At 34.8% G+C, this 22,013-nt stretch overlaps 1 protein-coding gene across 1 annotated transcript in view; it reads left to right on the forward strand.

Annotated features, from left to right (window-relative positions):
• The first annotated feature begins 10,958 nt into the window (after positions 1-10,958).
• LOC128650459 (titin-like) overlaps positions 10,959-22,013 on the forward strand; it is a 46,353-nt gene continuing 35,298 nt past the window's right edge. The window contains exon 1 of the mRNA XM_053704415.1: positions 10,959-11,006. The gene's annotated coding sequence lies outside the window, so the exon portion shown is untranslated. The remainder of the gene's footprint in view (positions 11,007-22,013) is intronic.

The raw sequence follows: 22,013 nt of genomic DNA on the forward strand, positions 1-22,013 counted from the left end.
AATGGCCATTATTAAGTCCAAAGTGCATTTTCTTCTTAGCTTTAAATATATAAAAAAAATTACTGGGATAGGTGTAACTGTTTTTAGAGGTACTGGTACAGGTACCAGTATGATCTGAAGAGGACACGCATTCCTGATCACAAAACACATCAAAAATACATTACAAAGTACAGCTACACTCATAATAACACCCTCTAATGAAAACTATTTAAAAAAAATATTGCACAAAAAAGTTATAAGGGCTCAAAGATAGGAGGTCTCAGATGTTAGAAAAAAAGGCAAGCAAAGGGCTTTAACATTGAGATACATAGATATACATATATAAATATGCATGCATATATACAGTACATATATAAAAATATATATACTTTATGTGTGTGTGTACATATGTATTTATGTTAAATAACGCTCCACTTGTAATCTGGCCCCAAATACATTTCATGCACCTCCCTCTAATTATGGGCGCGGCCATTTGGGAATCTAGTTTTCACTGCTTGTATCTGAGAGTTGCTGCACATGTGCAAACACAACAGCACAGGAATGCAGTGAGAGCTAGATTATAAAATGGTGGCGCCCATGACTAGAGGGAGGCAGAGAACAACCTCAACACTTTGTTTATTTAGGACTAGATTACAAGTGGAGCTCTAAAGATAGTGCAATCGATATTAGTGCTTCACTTTGTAATACCAGCGAACGCGACCTCGAAGCATTGTGCTTCTTAGCAATTGCGCTTCTTCTCATTCTGATGCCGTCAGAGATAGCATCAGAACCTAAGCGCAGCGAAGGGGGTAAGTCGCGCAGTGATTGCAGCATTTTTCAAGATATATGTAAATGCTTATATACACTTATAAACACATAAATATATACTGTATGTATATAAGCATATACATATATATTTACTGGGAGCAAACAGTTCCCATAGACCGCAATGTAAAAGCAATGTTTAGTGCTGTTTTTTTTCTAACACCCCACACCCACCAACTTTAATTTCCCATAACTGCCTAGTGCAGTTGTTTTTTATTAGAAAAAATGCTACATTTGGGGCACTTTTAGAAAATTAACCAGAGATTTTAATCTCTGGTTAAGTTACTGAGCTCTAATAGCTACCGCGAGCTCCACTTGTAATCTAGCCTTTACGGTTTAATGTCTCTTTAATGTTAAAGCCAATAATGCTGTCTTAAAGGGCAAGAATAGGCAAACAATTAAATGCTCTAATCCATTATTATAGACCCTACTGTATGTTTAACCCCTGCAAACACACAATAGATGTGCTTCCTGCGACCCGAAATGCACTGCTAGTACAGAGTGGAACCCGATGTTGCAGGATTCAGATTGCAGCTAGCGCTGATGATTGGATCAGTGGCAGATTACACTCGTGAGTCCTTACCAGCTGTGCACCCCAGGTCCTGAGTGGACCCCTTTGCTGGGGTAACACACACAGTAGAGCAGGGTTAATAGTGGTAAAATACATGCTCTAACAAAGCGTGTCATTTTCAACTATTATGCCCTTTACAGTTACATAAATGAAACAGTGCACAATACAAAAACAACTTTCCAGTTTATTGTACCTTTATTATCAAAAATAAAATTCAGCTCCTTTTAATGTGAGAATACTGTGGTAGGTCAGGGGTGTGCTGGTAGGTTAGTGCTGTGTAGCTGTGTAGCTGTGTCCATCACAATCCTTCACAACAGTTTAGCAAATTATTTATCTACAAAATCCCTATAGACTTTAATAGTGAATATTGTAGAAGAATCATGACAATCTATTCTAGAGGATTGTGGTTGTAATAATGCTATCCATATAGTGCTCAAGACGTATGCACACTCAGGCCTCAGGTTAGGAGAAGGCGCAATGTACATATTTTATTTAGTTTATGGTATCAGCAGGTGAAATATATAGAGCAATTGCTTATATAGGTAACACTGAATGTCGGAATAGGGTTGGTCCATACAGGGGTAGGGCATGGAGGGGAGGGGAACAAGGGTGCTGGGCTGAGGGGCCCACAAATACTAAGGGGTAGATTTATTAAGCAGCTGATGCTGCTTTCTACGCCCAAGGTTTCAGCGGTCATGAGAGCACTGCTCCTTAACTTGTATACCACCTTTTAGGTGCAGGGGGCGGCATTGCATAAGTATTTCACAAGAAGTGCTTGTGCAGTGTTAAATTCCGACAGCGTATGCTGTCGGCATTTAGCGATGTTGGGTGGACATGATAACATATATGATATGACATATGCTATGGGTGGACATGATAACATGTATGATATGACATATGGTGTGGGCGGACATGATAACATATATGATATGACATATGGTGTGGGCGGACATGATAACATATATGATATGACATATGGTGTGGGCGGACATGATAACATATATGATATGACATATGGTGTGGGCGGACATGATAACATATATGATATGACATATGGTGTGGGCGGACATGATAACATATATGATATGACATATGGTGTGGGCGGACATGATAACATATATGATATGACATAGGATATAGGTGGACATGATAACATATATGATATGACATAGGATATAGGTGGACATGATAACATATATGATATGACATATGATATAGGTGGACATGATAACATATATGATATGACATATGATATAGGTGGACATGATAACATATATGATATGACATATGGTATAGGTGGACATGATAACATATATGATATGACATATGGTGTGGGCGGACATGATAACATATATGATATGACATATGATATAGGTGGACATGATAACATATATGATATGACATATGGTATAGGTGGACATGATAACATATATGATATGACATATGGTGTGGGCGGACATGATAACATATATGATATGACATATGATATAGGTGGACATGATAACATATATGATATGACATATGATATAGGTGGACATGATAACATATATGATATGACATATGATATAGGTGGACATGATAACATATATGATATGACATATGGTATAGGTGGACATGATAACATATATGATATGACATATGGTATAGGTGGACATGATAACATATATGATATGACATATGGTATAGGTGCCCATGATAACATATATGATATGACATATGATATAGGTGGACATGATAACATATATGATATGACATATGATATAGGTGGACATGATAACATATATGATATGACATATGATATAGGTGGACATGATAACATATATGATATGACATATGGTATAGGTGGACATGATAACATATATGATATGACATATGCTATGGATGGACATGATAACATATATGATATGACATATGATAGATCTTCCCCTAAGTGTGGCCCTGTGGCACACTCCTGAGCCTACCACAGTGTGTCCTCATAAAAAGACAAGGGGTAGATATAATAAAGAAGTAATTTTTTTTAACTATACCTTTTATCTGAATCACGGAATCATCTTGCCAATGTCCCTTTAAACATAAGCTGCCACCCTTCTCTCTGCTGTATCACATACACAGCACAGCCTCAGGTAACTCTTGGTCAGATGCAGATTTATGTCCTGACTTGCCAGTCTTCTAATTGGAGTTTACAGACAGGACTTGCCAAATTTGTTTGGAAAGAATACAGCTATTTTGTGCAGGCCACGTGTTTGTATACTTCTCACACCCATACTTTATACTGAAATCTGTTTGTATTTCAAATAGACAATCTAATGCAAAAACACATAGAGGTACATACAAATACACAGTGCTCTCTTTTAATATCTAAAAAAAAAAAATCAAACAAAATAAAATCTGGTCTGCATGTTTTTTTTTGTTGTTTTTTTTCTGTTTTTATTTTTTTATTATTCATTTATGTATTTATTACTTGAAAACCTGCCAGATACTCACTAACTTTATTTAATTGCATTAGAAATTATTATAAAAGCAATTAGGTGTTTGGATGTTCAAAAACTAAATGTAAATTATAAAATTACACAAAAATTACAAATCATGAATTGTTAATATTGGGTAAGTGAAAATATCTGAATTCAAATACATTAGACGGTGATCTCAATACATCTCAATCACAATACTCGATCGGGTTGATTTCCGGCGATTCCTGTCCGCCTGCTCAGAGCAGGCGGACAGGGTTATGGAGCAGCGGGCAATGTGACTGCTGCTTCATAACTGCTGTTTCTGGCGAGTCTGAAGACTCGCCAGAAACACGGGCCATCAAGCTCCTTATGGAGCTTGATAGATAGGCCCCTAAGCCTCTGCAGACTGCCCCTTTATTTCAGTTCTTTTGACAGACTTGCATTTTAGCCAATCAGTGTTCACTCCATGGTAAAGTCACATGCATGAGCTCAATGTTATCTATATGAAACACATTAACTAATGCCCTCTAGTGGTGAAAAACTGCACTTAGATTAGAGGCGGCCTTCAAGGTCTAAGAAATTAGCATATAAACCTCCTAGATTTAGCTTTCAACTAAGAATACTAAGAGAACAAAGAAAATTTGGTGATAAAAGTAGATTGGAAAGTTGTTTAAAATTACATGCCCTATTTGAATCATGAAAGGTTTTTTTGGACTTGACTGTCGCTTTAAAGGGACAGGAAAATCTAAATTATACTTTCATGACCTAGATAGAACATGCAGTTTTAGACAACTTCTCAATTTTCTTCTATTATCTAATTTGCTTAAGCTTTCCCCAAGATCTGCCCATTGAACCAAAAGAGCATTTGTGATGTCATGCACTGTTGTTGGACAAGATCGTCTGGATCGTAATCAGTGTTCCAATTCATCCAAAAGGTGTTGTGTAGGGTTCAGGTCAGGGCTCTGTTCAGGCCACTCAATTTCCTCTGCAGCGAACTCGTCAAACCCTGTCTAAACCCTGTCTTCATGCTGGAACAGGAAATGGCCTTCCCCAACTGTTGCCCAAACCCTGAAAAGCCACCAAGATCATTAGCCCTCCTTTACCAAACCTTATAGTAGGCACTATGCATTCAGGTAGGTAGCGTATTCCTGGCATTCACCACACCCAGATTCTGCCATCAGACTGCCAGATAGTAAACCATGATTTATCACTCCAGAGAACATGCTTCCACTGCTACAGAGTTCAGTGGTGGTGCGCTTTATACCTCTTCTACTTGGCAGCCCTGCTCTTTGAGTTTGTGTAGTCTACCATTTTGTGTCTGGGCTGTTCTTGCTAGATACTTACACTTAACAATAATAGCACTTACAGTTGACGAGACAGGTCTAGTAGGTAGAAATTACATGAACTGACTTGTGTCAAAAGTGGCATCCAATGACAGTGCCACGTTTAATGTCATTGAGCTCGACCCATTGTAATACTAATGTTTGTCTATGGAGATTTCATGGCTATGTGCTGAATTTTATGCAATGGGTGTGTCTAAAACACCTGAAATCAATAATAAGTAGGGGTGTCCACATACTTTTTGGGTATATATATATATATATATATATATATATATATATATATATATACATATTTGTGTGTGTTTGTTTGTCTGTACAGTTTATGTGTATACATAAAAAAACACTCTTTAAATGTGTTTTAATTTTAATATGTGTAAATATGAGTGACATACTTAATTTAAATATGTTTTACATGTTTGTTTACTATTATATCAGCACTAACACTTAATTTCAGGTATCCAGTAGCTCTAACTTTTTTAGTGCTGTTATGTGTTACACTCAAGCCAATGTATGTAGAAAAAAGTCTTAATTAATCTCACCTCTAAAAGACCCCTGCTGTTTATTAAGTATGCTGTTGTACACTATTTTGATTGACAGGTAAGCTAGGGTATGGCACATATGCACCAATCAGCACCTGTCATGCTCAAAGACCAGTACTAAGCCTTTTTTTTATCATCTTTTTGTATATATTTAATTTTAAGCTTATATATATCAAATTATATTTGTATGCCTGTTTCTGCAATTATATTTGTGTCTCTGCTAGTACATAAAATTTCCTATATAATATTAAAAACATTAAAGACATTAAAAACCTATACATATATATAGTATATATTAGCAAAATAGCTAATGGATTGAACATTATTTGCAAACACAAGACATGGTTTAACACAATTTAAAATCATTCATTTACATTTTTGAATAGCACAGGGAGTCAGTAACGTAATTGTTGAAAATTCTGAATATATTCATCTGTTTTTCTGTGGCCACATAGGGAAATATAAATGAGCCCCTGCACTGATCAAACAATCACTGTGTAGAATGTAGCAGGTTGAGGATAATGCAGAATACATTAGAAAAGTTATATTACAGAAAAAAAAGAGGTCAACATAATGGCAGTTTATTAAAAGGTTTTTACAATGCACAAGTGTATTCTTTATAGGGAATTACAGTTGGGGCTTAATGATGACTGCTTGGTTACTGCAAGTGACCATTTATATCTGCCCTAATTATATATATAAAAATGAGTTTAATGTCCATTTAATAATAAACATTAAGTATAATTAAACCTTACAGCATAGCACAGCTCTCACCCACTTCCCAAATCATAGTATAAGCTCTATTCAGATTTATAGTATTTACAATTTACTTCAGTGCTGCAAAACCACAGCATACCTTGTCTTGCACTTTGGAATGTTAAAGCCTTTCATGATTCCCCTATGTCAAGTTGCTCTTATTTTATTCAGTGCTATGATCCATCTCACTTGTTCCAGAACCATTCTTTCAGTTCAGCTTTGAAAAACCCCAACTCTTCTGGCTTTCAGAAATAGAGCCCTGAGCATTCAAAAACATTCCAGTTAGGAACATCCTTCCAGTTGTTTTTTTAAAGAAATTCTGTGTTCTCTTAAACACAATTAATCAGCTCCATAACAGCAACAAGTGAGGTGCAGGGGGTAAAAAAATATAAAGTTTTAAAGTTTAGTGTCCCATTTTATTTCCCTTCACTTCTGGTACAAATTTATTCAAATGGAACATTGTTATTTCATTAAAGGGGCCTATATGTGGTTTTAAAACCCGAAACTAAATATCAGGACCTAAATTCAGAAGCCAAGCAGGAATATCCGGAGCCAATACAAGAGACAAGTGAATAGTCATAAGCTAAGCCTATATCAGAAGCCAATGCAGGAGACGAGAATATTCATAAGCTAAATTTATATCCGAAGCCAATACAGGAGACAATAGAATAGTCATAAAATAATCCTATATCTGCAGCCAATAAAGGCGACAAGAGAATTGTCTTAAACTAAGTCCTATATTAGGAGTTAATACAGGGGGAAAGAGAACAGTCATAAGCAAAGCCTATATTAGGAGCCAATACTGTAGACAATAGAATAGTCAGAAGCTAATCCTATATCAGGAGCCAACACAGGAGACAATAGAATAGTCAGAAGCTAATCCTATATCAGGAGCCAATTCAGGAGCCAATAGAATAGCCGGAAGCTAATCCTATATCAGGAGCCAATCCAGGAGACAAGAGAATAGTCACAAGATAAGCCTATATCAGGAGCCAATGCACAAGACAATAGAATAGTCATAAGGTAAGCTTATATCAGGAGGCAATGCAAGAGACAATATAATAGTCATAAGGTAAGCCTATATTAAGAGCCAATGAGGGAGACAATAGAATAGTCATAAGCTAAGCCTATATCAAGAGCCAATGCAGGAGACAATAGAATAGTTAGAAGCTAAGCCTATATCAGGAGCCAATACAAGAGACAAGACAATAGTCAGAAGCTAAGCCAATATCAGAAGCCAATGCAGCAGGCAAGAGAATAGTCATAAGCTAAGTCTATATCAGGAGCCATTGCAGGAGACAAGAGAATAGTCATAAGCTAAGCCTATACCAGAAGCCAATGCAGGAGACAAGAGAATAGCCATAAGCTAAGCCTATACAAGGAGCCAATACAGGAGACAATAGAATAGTCATAAGGTAAGCTTATATCAGGAGGCAATACAAGAGACAATATAATAGTCATAAAGTAAGCCTATATTAAGAGCCAATGAGGGAGACAATAGAATAGTCATAAGCTAAGCCTATATCAAGAGCCAATGCAGGAGACAATAGAATAGTTAGAAGCTAAGCCTATATCAGGAGCCAATACAAGAGACAAGACAATAGTCAGAAGCTAAGCCAATATCAGAAGCCAATGCAGCAGGCAAGAGAATAGTCATAAGCTAAGTCTATATCAGGAGCCTATACAAGAGACAAGAAGATAGACATAAGCTAATCCTAAATCAGAAGCCATTGCATGAGACAATAGAATAGTAAGAATCTAAGCCTATATTAGAAGCCAATACAAGAGAATAGTCCTATGATAAGCCTATATCAGGAGACAATGCAGGAGAAAAGAGAATAGTCATAAGCTAAGCCTATATCAGGAGACAATGCAGGAGACAAGAGAATAGTCATATGCTAATCCTATATCAGGAGTCAATGCAGGAGACAAAGTAATAGTCATAAGCTAAGCCTATATCAGAAGCCAATGAAGGAGACAAAATAATTGTCATAAGCTAAGCCTATATCAGGAGCCACTGCAGGAGACAAAATAATAGTCATAAGCTAAGCCTATATCAGAAGCCAATGAAGGAGACAAAATAATAGTCATAAGCTAAGCCTATATCAGGAGCCAATGCATGAGACAAGAGTATAGTCATTAACTAAGCGTATATCAGAAGCCAATGCAGGAGACAAGAAAATAGTCAAAAGCTAAGCCTATATCAGAAGCCAATGCAGGAGACAAGAGAATAGTCAAAAGCTAAGCCTATATCAGAAGCCAATGCAGGAAACAAGAAAATAGTCAAAAGCTATGCCTATATCACGAGCCAATGCAGGTGACAATAGAATAGTCATAAAATCTAAGTCTATATCAGGAGCCAATACAAGTGACAAGAGAATAGTTAGAAGCTTATCCTATATCAGAGGACAATACAGGAGACAATAGAATAGTCCTCAGCTAAGTCTATATCAGGAGCCAATACTGTAAACAGTAGAATAGTCATAAGCTAAGCCTATATCAGGAGCCAAGGCATTAGACAAGAAGGTAGTAAAAAAACAAGCTGGGATCAGCAGCCAAACTGGAACAGGAGACTAGAGAGAAGTAAGAAGCCAAACTGAGTTAAACAGCCAAACAGGGACATCAGGAACCAATAACAGAGAAAAGAGGGTAGTCTGAAGCCGGGTTCAGTAGTCAAACAGGATTTCAGGAGGCAATATAGGAAACACGGGTAGTTTGAACCTAAACCATGTAAAGAGGCCAGGAAACCACAATAGACAAGGGCACCCTTAGTGAGTGCAATTATCAAGCAGGGTCAAACTTGATCTCTCCATGTCATAAATACTAATTATGACAAATGCATGAAAAATTGTAATATGTCAAAATTTGATGCAAAAGTAAAACCACATGAAACCCTGTCCGCCGCCAGCAGCCTGTGCATAATGCAATGATAAAAAGAACAGAAAAGTAATGCTGCAAACAAAAACACAGTGGCTGCATGACAGCTAGTGATGGGCGAATGTATTTAAAGTACAATTCACTTGGTAGAAAGAATAGTCCTGTGGACATCCATTTTGGACAGTTGAGTGCTTAGGTTTCCCGCAACCTCCCCCCCCCGCTCATGGCCCCCTCTTGCGACCCCCGAGACCCCTTTGCGACTCCCTGCGACCCCCACGCACCCCCCCCCCCTTTCTGCTGTCTGATTCTAACTGACTGATTCTTCCTTAGTTATGGCCAGGTATGTTTGTCTCGCGCTGCAGTCTCTACTGCACATGACTGCATGATCGGACAAATATACTTTTATAATATAGGATAAAGAGAGAATTAGAAATACTATTACAACTATTTCAATTTGAATTTTTCTATTTCAAATATTGCATAATTTGAATATTACATTTAAAGAGAGCATTAGAAATACTATTATGTAATTATACGAATTTGAAACATTTGAATAGAATATTACATTTAAAGATAGCATTAGAAATAACTATTACACTAAACGAATGTTAGAATGTTGTACAAACATTAAAAATTTGAAATGAATCAAGGAATGTGCCTAAATTTGTTTTATTTTTCGAATGTTGCAAAACATTTACCCATCCCTAATGACAGCTATATGCAGCGACATGATTACTGTGCCACCTCCCACTGCTCAGTCATAGATTTGTCATTTTTTGCTTGGGAAAAAAAGGGGATTCAAAAAAGAAAATCAGGTAAAAGCAGAAGAAAAGGGATGACCCCTACCTCTGCCACCCTCCATCCTTGATATAGGGCCTTGTGACAATGTCTGTCTGTACCCTTATTTGTACACCTAGAATCCTCCCTGGGTTGGACAGGCCTGTTTATGTCTATAATGCTAATGACTCACACAAAACCATCATGTCCTGAACTGCTGTATTCTATTGTGTTACATAACTACAGACATAACATTTACTGGCAACAAGAAATAATCTGCTGTTCTAATGTTGTGAGTTTATTAGTTTTACAGTTTCCAAAAAAGATTCTGGACTTGCTTCACCCTCACAGAAAAGCTTTTTTATCTGGCTGCTGGTTTTATTGTCTGTATTCCTCAAATGCTAAGGACTCACAGCATCCACTGGGTACCCTGTTGTTTACCAGAATACTACACTGACACCTATCTATGACCTCAGGCTCAGAGGTAGCTATGACCTATCCAGAGACCATGCTAAAAACCCTTCCTTCCTCAAGAACTAATTGCAGGCTGTAAAGCATGTAAGGGAGAATGAAGCCTTGCAAGGTAATTAAGATGTCACTATGAGAAACATCTGCAAATATGAAAAAGAGCCTTTGAAATATTTCTGAATAATAGTGAAGAATTATTGATACACCACCTCTCAGTGAGGGTGTGACCTGCAGTGAAAGGGAGGGACTGAGAAGGACCTTGACCTAAAGTTGGGTCTGTAATGGGTGGAGATGCTGCAGGGTGTCACCCCATCACATGGTGCACCCACAGAATGTATAAAGCCTCCCTCTCTGGCATTCTGAATGTCTGCTCCTCTGTGTCTGCTCTGCTAAGGAACATTAATACACCTCATCTATAAAGGTAAAGTTTCTTTCTATAATTCCCCAGCTAATGCTGACTGTATTTTATGGGTAAATGGGATTGCATAGTAGTAGCACTATAAGGCACTGAGCTAAATTCACCATCCGCAGTTTCTGCAGTCTCAGCAACTCATATTATTCTAAGGATCTAAAGTTAGTAAATCTACTCCGCTATTTCTAAGGTCCCGATAATAAAAAGCTCTCTGGTCTGGCAATATTATGTAAGAAGTCAGTACTGCAAGATGCCTCAAAGAATTTTAGAAATGCATATACAATGCAAATATAAATATTAGCTTCATTTCGGTTAATATATGCAGAGTTTTAAATGTAAAGAAGAGGCATCTATATTTTAGTATAAAGCAGCCAGTTTTTGATCATCAAGTCATGAAAGAGGTGTCAGAACAAGAGGGCATGCTTTGATACAGACGAGTGCCTCATTTGGATAGGAAAGGTAACTTTGCAGTAACTGAGCTGCTTGAATGCCAGACAGCAAATCTTCTAGGAAAAAATAAAGGAAAATACTGACATGAGCTCAGACTATATAACATGTATGAACAGACAGAATAAGGAGGGGGCAGTGTCTAATGTGTCATAATAGTCTTAGCATCTTTATTTATAGTTAAATCCTGTACAACAGGCTGCAAGTGCTGAAGTTTAAAGGGACATGAAACCCAACATTTTTCTTTGATGATTCATATAGAGAGTACAATTTTAAGCAACTTTGTTTTTCTACTTCTTTTATCAAATCTGCATTGTCCTCTTGGTATTCTTTTTGGTAAAAACCATACCTAGGCAGGCTCAGGAGTAGTGATGCACTACTGGGACCTAGTCGATGATTGGGGGCTGCACATATATGCTTCTGGTCATTGGCTCACCAGTTGTGTTCAACTAGCTCCCAGTAGTGCATTGCTTCTCCTTCAAGAAAGTATACTAAGAATAAGATAATTAATCAATTTTTGATAATATAAGTAAATTGCAGTTGTTTAAAATCCCATGCTCTATCTGAATCATAAAAGATAAAAATGAGGTTTTATGTCTCTTTATCCGAAAGGTATATAAGTAACCAGAATATAATATTTTCAGTTGCAGTTTATATTTGCAGCTATTTGCAGGTGTGTAAAAGAAGCATAACAGTTGTATATGAAACATATATTAATGCATTTCAAATATTTTGTTAGAAACATTTGTAAGTACTTGTGTTTCCAAAAATGTTTCCTTTAACAGCTACTATGACCTAAAGCTGAATGGAGCATACACAAATATTCCTCAAGTGCATGCTACAAATAGAACTGGTGCGGTCTCACATGACATGATTCTCTGAAAATCACTGCTATTGTATGGTACACCATTGTATTGTGTCGCTAACACTAGAATTGTGCAAATATGAGTTTAATCATAGCTAAAATACATTGCTGTACGTTTAAAAAAATGGATTTTATGACACTATAAAGATAAGTAACATTATATCAAATTTAAATGTGTAAAGCCTAATTGTTACATGTACAGGAATAACCCGTAATTAAATATGATTTTAATGCATGATATAGTATGTAAAATCTAATCTTAAAAGGAGGTATGGAGAAATGCAGGTTTGTGGAGGGACAGCCTGTTTGCTGTATATGTGCTTATCAATGACTAAGAACAAATCCACACAAATATGATAATTAAAATTAGGTTTAGTTTTTTTTTTTTTATATATATATTGCATTTTATATGTATGTATACACTTTCTTAAGAAGTATGTATACATATTCTATACTTTGTATAAATCTGTAGGTGAGCTTTGGAAGATTTTGAATTTATAGTTTCTTCTAGATGGTTTTATATTTTACAATACTTTTTTTTATTCCCCATTATTATTTCACGACATAGGAAACTATTTATTGCTCTATATAACTAGTACATTTATGATTTTATCTTGACAGAACCAACTGTTATCACAACATTCTAGTAAATTATTTTAAAAGCTCCGCTTTCAATTTATTGCAGTATATTCTTATTTAAAATATTTTGGTAAGACTGCAATGTGCAAGGTTCACCTTATATTACATGCACTTTGCAAAGTCTTCTGGAAAAAAATACTACGCACATTTTTTTAGACAAATATTGTTCAGAACCATGTGTGAAAATAAAACGTTGTCAATATAGCTATGTTGTAAATATTACATTATTAGCATTGCTTTTATATTTTGTGGGCTGTCTTAAAGGGACATGAAACCCAATTTTTTTCTTTCATGATTTCATTTTAAACAACTTTCTAATTTACTTCTATTATCTAATTTGCATCATTCTCTTGATATCACTTGCTGAAAAGCATATCTAGAAATGCTCAGTAGCTGCTGATTGGTTGCTGCACATAGAGGCCTTGTGTGATTGTCTCACACATGTGCATTGCTATTTCTTCAACAAAGGATATCTAAAGAATTGAGCAAATTAGATAATAGAAGTAAATTGGAAAGTTGTTTAAAATTGCTTGCCCTATCTGAATCATTAAAGTTTAATTTTGACTAGACTGTCCTTTTAAGTCTGTAAATTAGTAGATTTTCAAATCACTTTAATATTCACCAACTTTTAATCATAAACAACTGTACCATTATCTCTTTATCAGCATTTTAAAGGGATACTAAACCCAATTATTTTCTTTCATGGTTCAAATAGAGCATGCAATTTTTAGCAACTTTCTAATTTACTCCTATTATCAAATTTTCTTCATTCTCTTGCTATCTTTATTTAAAAACAGGAATTTAAAGCTTAGTAGCCGGCCCATTTTAGGTTCAGCACCCTGGATAGCGGTTGCTTATTGGTCCAATAAGCAAGCATAACCCAGGTACTGAACCAAAAATGATTGATAATAAGAGTAAATTAGAAAGTTGCTTAAAATTGCATGCTCTATCTGAATCATTAAAGAAAACATTTGGGGTTATTATACGGCTTCTGCTTTTTTTCTGTATGAGACGTCATTCAGTCTTGCAAGCTGTGAATATATTTTCTGAATTACATGTTTATTAGATGAACAGCATAATTTTGTGATGAATTATCCTTTTTTTAAATGCTTAGTGTAGTGTGAAGGTGTCATTATATATCCTTAAAGCACCAAATGCATTCACTTACATGGGAGGGGCTTATATTTGTCAGTCAGCTTATGTAAGCACACAACACCAGGTGCCATTTTTATGTTGGGATGGGATGCTACTGACTTTTGGCTATCCACTAAAATCTATGTAAAAAAAGTTGAAGACAGAAAAGGACACATTTACATTGTGCATATGAAAGAAAAATAATTAAACAAGTAAAAATATTTTGCATGAAAATCTTAAATTAAAGTTGTTTATTTTGAAGTTAACTGCAATTGGGCCCTAAGGACTGATTGCTCATCGACGGATAAGCAAATCTTCAACACATCTTACAAGCAAAAGAACAACAAAAAAAGTTTATTCTTTTCCAAGTGCAGAAACAACTATTTTACAAGAAAAATTCTGTGAAAGCGATATTTACACTCAACTTAGTAATACCAGCGTGTGCAAATGTGGTATTACAAGTGAGGTGCAATGCAACGTGACCTCACATGCGCATTGCACTGAAGCATTGCGCTCATAAGAGCGCGCTTCCATAGGCTCCATTGGAATTAGAACTAGCCAAGCGAAGGGGGTAAGTCAGGCAGTGATGGGCAACAAATATAAATATATATGTATATAAGTATTACTGGGAACACACAGTTCCCATAGATCGCTATGTAAAGGCACTTTTCAGGGCCTTTTTTTAAAAAAACACCCACACCCTCCAACTTTAGCACCTTTAAAAAAAAAAAAGATGCTACATTTCGGTTGCAATTACCAGCCACTTGTAATGGCTGGTTATTTATCGTACGCCTGTAAACGGGCAAATTTCCCCATTTGTGGGCTTGCAATAAATTAGCACACCTCTTGTAATCTGGCCCTAAATGTATAAGCATCACAAGGCCGGTGAAATCACTACTCACTGTGCATTACCAAGGGAGTAGACCCAACACTTGACATATAACTGACAGACAGAAAAGGAGGGGTCAATCTTAAAGGACTATTAAATACAACAGGATTGCATAATTAGCAAATACATAATATAAAAGTCAATGCAATAAAAGTCAGAATATCAAATTTCAAAAGATTTTTTTTTCTGACAAATTTCAAAGTTACTCCCATTTTCCCTGACTGCTGTATCATGTGACAATCATAAAATGCAAATATACTGTGCACTCTTGCTCATGCTGGTGCCTCTGAAAGTGTTCATATAAAAGGATTGTACACATTTTGATAATGGAAGTAAATTGGAAATTTTATTTAACTGGATGCTGTAACTGAATCATGAAAATTTAATTTTGACTTTAGTGTTCCTTTAAATTGATTTGTGAAAAATATATATGGTGGGGGTTAGGGTGGAATTAAGTCAAAGCCTAACTCAGGGATAGATTACAAGTGGCGCGCTATTTAAAGCTTTCGCTTTGCTAAAAGTAGTGCGCTTATTAGAAGTTAAAAGTAAAAAGAACATTGAGAGCGCAGAAAAAAAATCCTAACACTTATTGCTCGCTAACCCGACAGGAGCTATTCATATTTCACATTGCAATGTTCTTCAAATACAGAAACATTTTATTTTTATTGTAAATATATTTTTCTCTATATATCTGTATATACCTTTACCTATATATCTATTCCTATAGATATAAAAGGTATAAACATCTATTTTACATTAACATTATCATATATATATATATATATATATATATATATATATATATATATATACCATGTAGAAAACAAGGTAACAGCACCACAGTACAAAATTCTTCTTTAGAGGTGAAAAATGTTCTTTATTTGGGTATAACAACCATAAAAGTGACGTTTCGGACCTACATGGTCCTTAATCATGCATGATTAAGGACCATGTAGGTCTGAAACGTCGCTTTTATGGTTGTTATACCCAAATAAAGAACATTTTTCACCTGTAAAGAAGAATTTTGCACTGTGGTGCTGTTACCTTGTTTTCTACATGGACTGTATACATTGGAGTTTGGCTGATACTCCTTGGTGACGAGCATACAGACTGAAAACTAAGTACAACTTATGGTGCTGGACTCAAACTATTTACCTTATATATATATATATATATATATATATATATATATATATATATATATATACATTTAATAGTAAAAATTATCTTTTTTCTATGGCTGGAACATAGGAATGTAAAATATGCGTAGCACACTCCGGATTTCGTGCTTTAGGTCTAACACATGTCGGTTAAGAGCAAAAGAAGAATGAAAGCTCGCTCTTGAAATATTAAATATCAAATATTAAAATATATTAATAATAATAATTAAAAATAGATTATACACACTGTAATATATATATATATATATATATATTCTATGTATTATTTTGAATTTTTTACAGAGGAGATATAAATTAAAAGCAGTTTGCAAGATGTGGCAGATTTGCGCTGTGTAACATATTTTACATTCTTGTGTTCTTCACATAGATTTTTTTTAATTAAATATATATATATATATATATATATATATATGATAATGTTAATGTAAATTACATATCTTTACATATATAGCTATAGGTATATACATATATATATATAGCATGGGTTGGCCAAAGAAAAAGCCTCCGGAATGTAATCCTGAATAAAAGACCGGGCTGAAGTGAAGACAAGCGGGTGAAACGCGCGTAGGCATTGGCTATCCTGGCCGGTCACATGATGCATGCATTTGCCGCTGTCAATTGAAATCTCTTGCAAAGACGCCGCGCTGTCTCTATGCATAGCGTATGCCTACACTGAAATTACCTGGTGCTGAAGGAATTGAGGATAATGCACAGACAGGTTGTATAAAGAACTGTTGTCCTAAATGGCAATACTTATTCTGCCAGCTTCTGTTTTGGATAAAGAATATGGGGGCATAAGACCTTCTTGCTAACTATAGTCTGACAATCTCGGTTGAAGTTGCCGATGGTACTTTGTATAAGTGACGTCATCTGCATTATCTATATCTGACGTATTATACATGCTGACTATCTTTGAAACTTGGAAGCTTTTACAGTGAATGTATGGGAGTGGCGAAGTTCTGGGCCGCTTTAACTAACCTGACTGCATGATGAACTTGCTCTAACAACAGCTATTGCTCTAACCTACAACCGGCATGACCTTTCACACGCTTGCCTAACAGTCAATGGTGGGGCCTGTAGCAGTGCCATACATGCTATTTCATCAAGAGTGGTTATTGATGTGTTATATTCCATGTATGCATAATACGCTGTACATATCCATTCGATCCACTTTACAGTCTGCTTAGATCCCCTTTGAAAACCTGCCCAGCGTTACTCCCCCTCACAGGGGTGCTGTGTGCAGCCGGGTGTAGCATGACTGAAGTGGACTTATGAGGTATAAGTTTGAAACGCTGTTTATATAACTGAGCTTGTACACTCACATATGCTTCATCCAGGTTTGCTATGAGATACTAATATTCAACTTTTTGGCCTTTTTGAAACCCTGACAAGTTTCTATTAAGGATTCAGCTCTAATTACTACGCTCACGAGCGGAGCTAATGACAGGGCCCAACTAGGCCTAGACCTTGAATATGGTCTACTATGTATGATTTTGTTGATGTTTTACTAGTGACCTATGCATGTACCCCTGACCGGTCAGGTTCATTTGTTTTGTTTATTATTTCTTTCAGTTCTGTTTTATTAATTTTCATTAGGTTTATGTATTTCACTTGCATATAATTATAAAAACTTATTAATTTACAATTCTAAGTCTGTGTGTGCCTTTCTTGGAGTGGAGGGGGGTGCGCCATCCTCAACCTAACCTTGCTATTTCGACTTAATAGAGTGAGATGAGCTGTTATCAAATAATAAAAGAGTGCTGAATTTCCCTGTCTTTTATTCAGGATTACATTCCTGAGGCTTTTTCTTTGGCCAACCCATGCTACATTTTTTAAGGGTCTGCACCACTATATCTTTAACTTAACTGAGGCTATCCTGCCTGCATATAAATAGTTATCTATACTATTACTCAGCTCTAAATATAAAAATAAATGCAATTGCGTCCCCTTCACATTATTTTGTGTATACATATATATATATATATATATATATACACATATAGGTATATATAGTATATATACATACAAACATATTTAGACATGTATATGTTTATATTAAAACCCTTTATATATATATATATATATATATATATATATATATATATATGTATATATATATATATATATATATATATATATATATATATATATATATATATATACAGGTAGCCCTCAGTTTACGCCGGGGTAAGGTTCCAGAAGGAATGGTTGTAAATCAAAACCGTTGTAAATTGAAACCCAGTTTATAATGTAAGTCAATGGGAAGTGAGGGAGTTAGGTTCCAGGCCCCTCTCAAAATTGTCATAAGTAACACATTATTTTTAAAGCTTTGAAATCAAGACTTTAAATGCTAAACAGCATTATAAACCTAATAAAATAATCACACAACACAGAATATATAATTAAACTAAGTTAAATGAGCAAAAACATTTTCTAAACAGCATTATAAACCTAATAAAATAATCACACAACACTGACTTCACTTGCATTTTTCTGCAAACAGTTCTTTCTATGCATTCCAATCTGGACTGATTTATAGACAGGAAGATCCTGTTCCCTTGAAATCTACTCGATAGCTCAGGTCTGGTTAAACTGATTAATTTCAGCTTGCTTGGCTTTGCTGCAACACAAGCGGACAGCTCCACCTACTGGCTATTTTAATCAATGCACTCCTTCTCAATGCTTTTCAATAGCAGTCATATGACTGGAAAAACGGTTGTTATTCTGAAACGGTGTAAATTGAACCGTTGTAAACCGAGGGCCACCTGTATATGTATATATATTAACAATAAACATAACACATTCCTGTACGTGAAGAACATTGGAATGTGAAATATGTATTACAGTAAATATACAGTAAAACACATATATTCATATGTACACACACACATATATATATATGTGTGTGTATATATATATATATATATATATATATATATACACACATACACATATTTAGACATGTATATGTTTACATTACAACCCATTGCAGTCAAAGACCATTTCATATACAAAATACCTTTTAACCCTTATAACTTTTTTTTAAAAATATTTTTATGAATAATTTTTTTATCAGATAGTGTTTATATAAGTGCAACTGTAATTATCAATGTATTTATGCTGTGCTTAGTGCAACTTTTTGTAATGCACTACCCTGTACGCAAGTTTATCAGTCGCATTAACCCGACAAACATTAAAATATGATTGTGCTCTCGTGATCGTGTTTACTTTCAACTTGTAATACGAGCACTATTTCTGTTGTGCGCAAAAAAGACGATATCGCTCACGTGCAACAGTTAGAGCGCCATTTGTAATCTAGTCCGTAGAGTTTTGTAGGAGAGCCATTGTATTTTCCTACTGCTCCTTTTTAGTTGTTGGCTGGTCATCCAGTATTTATGCTGAGGCAGCTATCAAGTCTAACTATTCCCTATAGAATAGACTTATTGGTCTCTCATTTATTCTGTAGATCAGACTTGCTTATCTTTCTGGTCGCTTGTTCACCAAGATAAGACACCTGTTTCTCAACAATTTGTTTAATTTTCCTTTAATATATTAGGAGATAACTTTATTTTGCCACAAAATGTTTTTTCTTTAACTATTTTGTTTCTTCTACCTCTGTTTAGTGCCCTTTTTAAAATTAAAATAAATTACCTGGTTTGTCACTTTAAACCTTTTGCCTACACTTGTTGTCAGCCACTCCTGTCTCCCAGATGGAATAAAAAATAAGTCCAAACAACTTCAAGAACATTGATCCTACTTTCAATGGGCATAAGTATCAGGAGGAGATAAAAATGAAAAGCAGTTTGCAAGGTGTGTCAGATCTGTGCTGGCAAAGGATCAAGTGCTTCAATTTTATATTAATGAAATATATTCCACCTGGGTGGGGTTGGGGAGAAGCAAATTATATAATTAAAAATATGAGTAGTAATATGGGGTATAGAAAGGTCAAAAGTGATCTCATCTAGCAAGGCACAGATCTTTTAGCAAGGAAATACCATACAACTGTGCCTACAAATCGCACTAATTATACTCTAATTTATTTCTGATTATGATATGAACCACAGATAATCTGTAATCCTTTATTTCATTTCTGCCAATGCTTCGTGCCAAAGATAAAATAACCAGAAATCTGATATTGTATTGCTCTAACAATAAAATATTTACATTTTATAAACTAAACTACTCAAAATGGGCACTGTGCCATCCCTAATCTAATCTTTCATTTTAACATACTCTTAGCTAAATTATTTAAACTTGTTCCCCACAGTGCATAGCAATGATATTATATATAATTATATTTATTGTGAAAATGTCTCATATGTACAAATTTAGGATTACCTATAGAAGAGCACCCACTAAGTCCCAAATGTTAACTGCAATAGTGTAAATAATAAAATAATAGTAATGCACTATATACAACAAATATACAACAAATTGTGTTTACATGATTATATGTTTTACCTCTATTACTGATAAATAAATGTATCACATAGGGATGCAGCTATCTTTAAAGGGATATGAAACCCAAATGTTTTCTTTCATGATTCAGATAGAGCATTAAATTTTAAGCAACTTTCTAATTTAGTCCTATTAAAACATTTTCTTCATTCTCTTGGTATCTTTATTTGAAAAAGCAGGAATATAAGCTTAGGAGCCAGCCCATTTTTGGTTCATAAACCTGGGTAGCGCTTGCTGATTGGTGGCTACATTTACATATTTGCAATAGCCCAACATGAAAATATTAATATTTCATATTCAAATGTTCTTAAACATGTTTTTTTGTAATATGTGCATACCCGATCGTATACTGTAATATACGCAAACATGATTGCATACTGTAATATGCACATACCCGACATGATTAATATGTATACATACATATTAATGTATTTATATTTGTATATATGTCTGTAAATACATATATACATAATAATACATTAACACATATGTAGACATATACAGACATATATATATATATATATATATATATATATATATATATATATATCAACAAAATATAGAAGGATAAGCACTGGTGCTAAGTGATCTATACATCAACTATGTATTTGTTAATAAGTGCTCGAGACTAGGGTACACCCATACCTACATACCCCCAAAATAGTATAAATACAAACATATGTCTCCTCCGCACTAAATATGAATCAATGTAATCAATACCAAGTGAATATGCATCAAAGTAATGAATTTAATAAATGAACAAAACATGTAAACAAGAAGTATCCTAATTGTAATCCATAAACAAAACGCAAATGCAGACAAACAAACATAAAAAAGGAAAAAACTTTCAGACCCTAAATCAGAGCTAGATCCATGGTATCTTTTTGGCTCTGATTTTAGGGTCTGACATCCACAGTTTTGTTTGCTGCCTTATTACTGGGGACGCCCATTTTTTTCCTTTTTTATGTTTGTTTGTCTGCATTTGCGTTTTGTTTATGGATTACAATTAGGATACTTCTTGTTTACATGTTTTGTTTATTTATTAAATTCATTACTTTGATGCACATTCACTTGGTATTGATTACATTGATTCATATTTAGTGCTGAGGAGACATATGTTTGTATTTATATATATAGATAAGTATATATATACATACATATACATCTATAGACATGTATATATCTCAATGTTAAAGCCCTTCAACTGCTTTTTTTTTTCTTACACCCAAGATCTCATATCTTTGAGCCTTTATAACTTTTTAATGCAATATTTTTTGTGAATAATTTTTATTAGACAGTGTTATTATGAGTGTAACTGTACTTTGTAATGGATTTTTTTGTGTTTTGAGCAACTTTTTAATTTTGGAAAACAGTTTACGGTACTTTACCACAGCTCTGAAATC

The sequence above is a fragment of the Bombina bombina genome, chromosome 1, assembly GCF_027579735.1.
Source record: "Bombina bombina isolate aBomBom1 chromosome 1, aBomBom1.pri, whole genome shotgun sequence".
Taxonomy (NCBI): domain Eukaryota; kingdom Metazoa; phylum Chordata; class Amphibia; order Anura; family Bombinatoridae; genus Bombina; species Bombina bombina.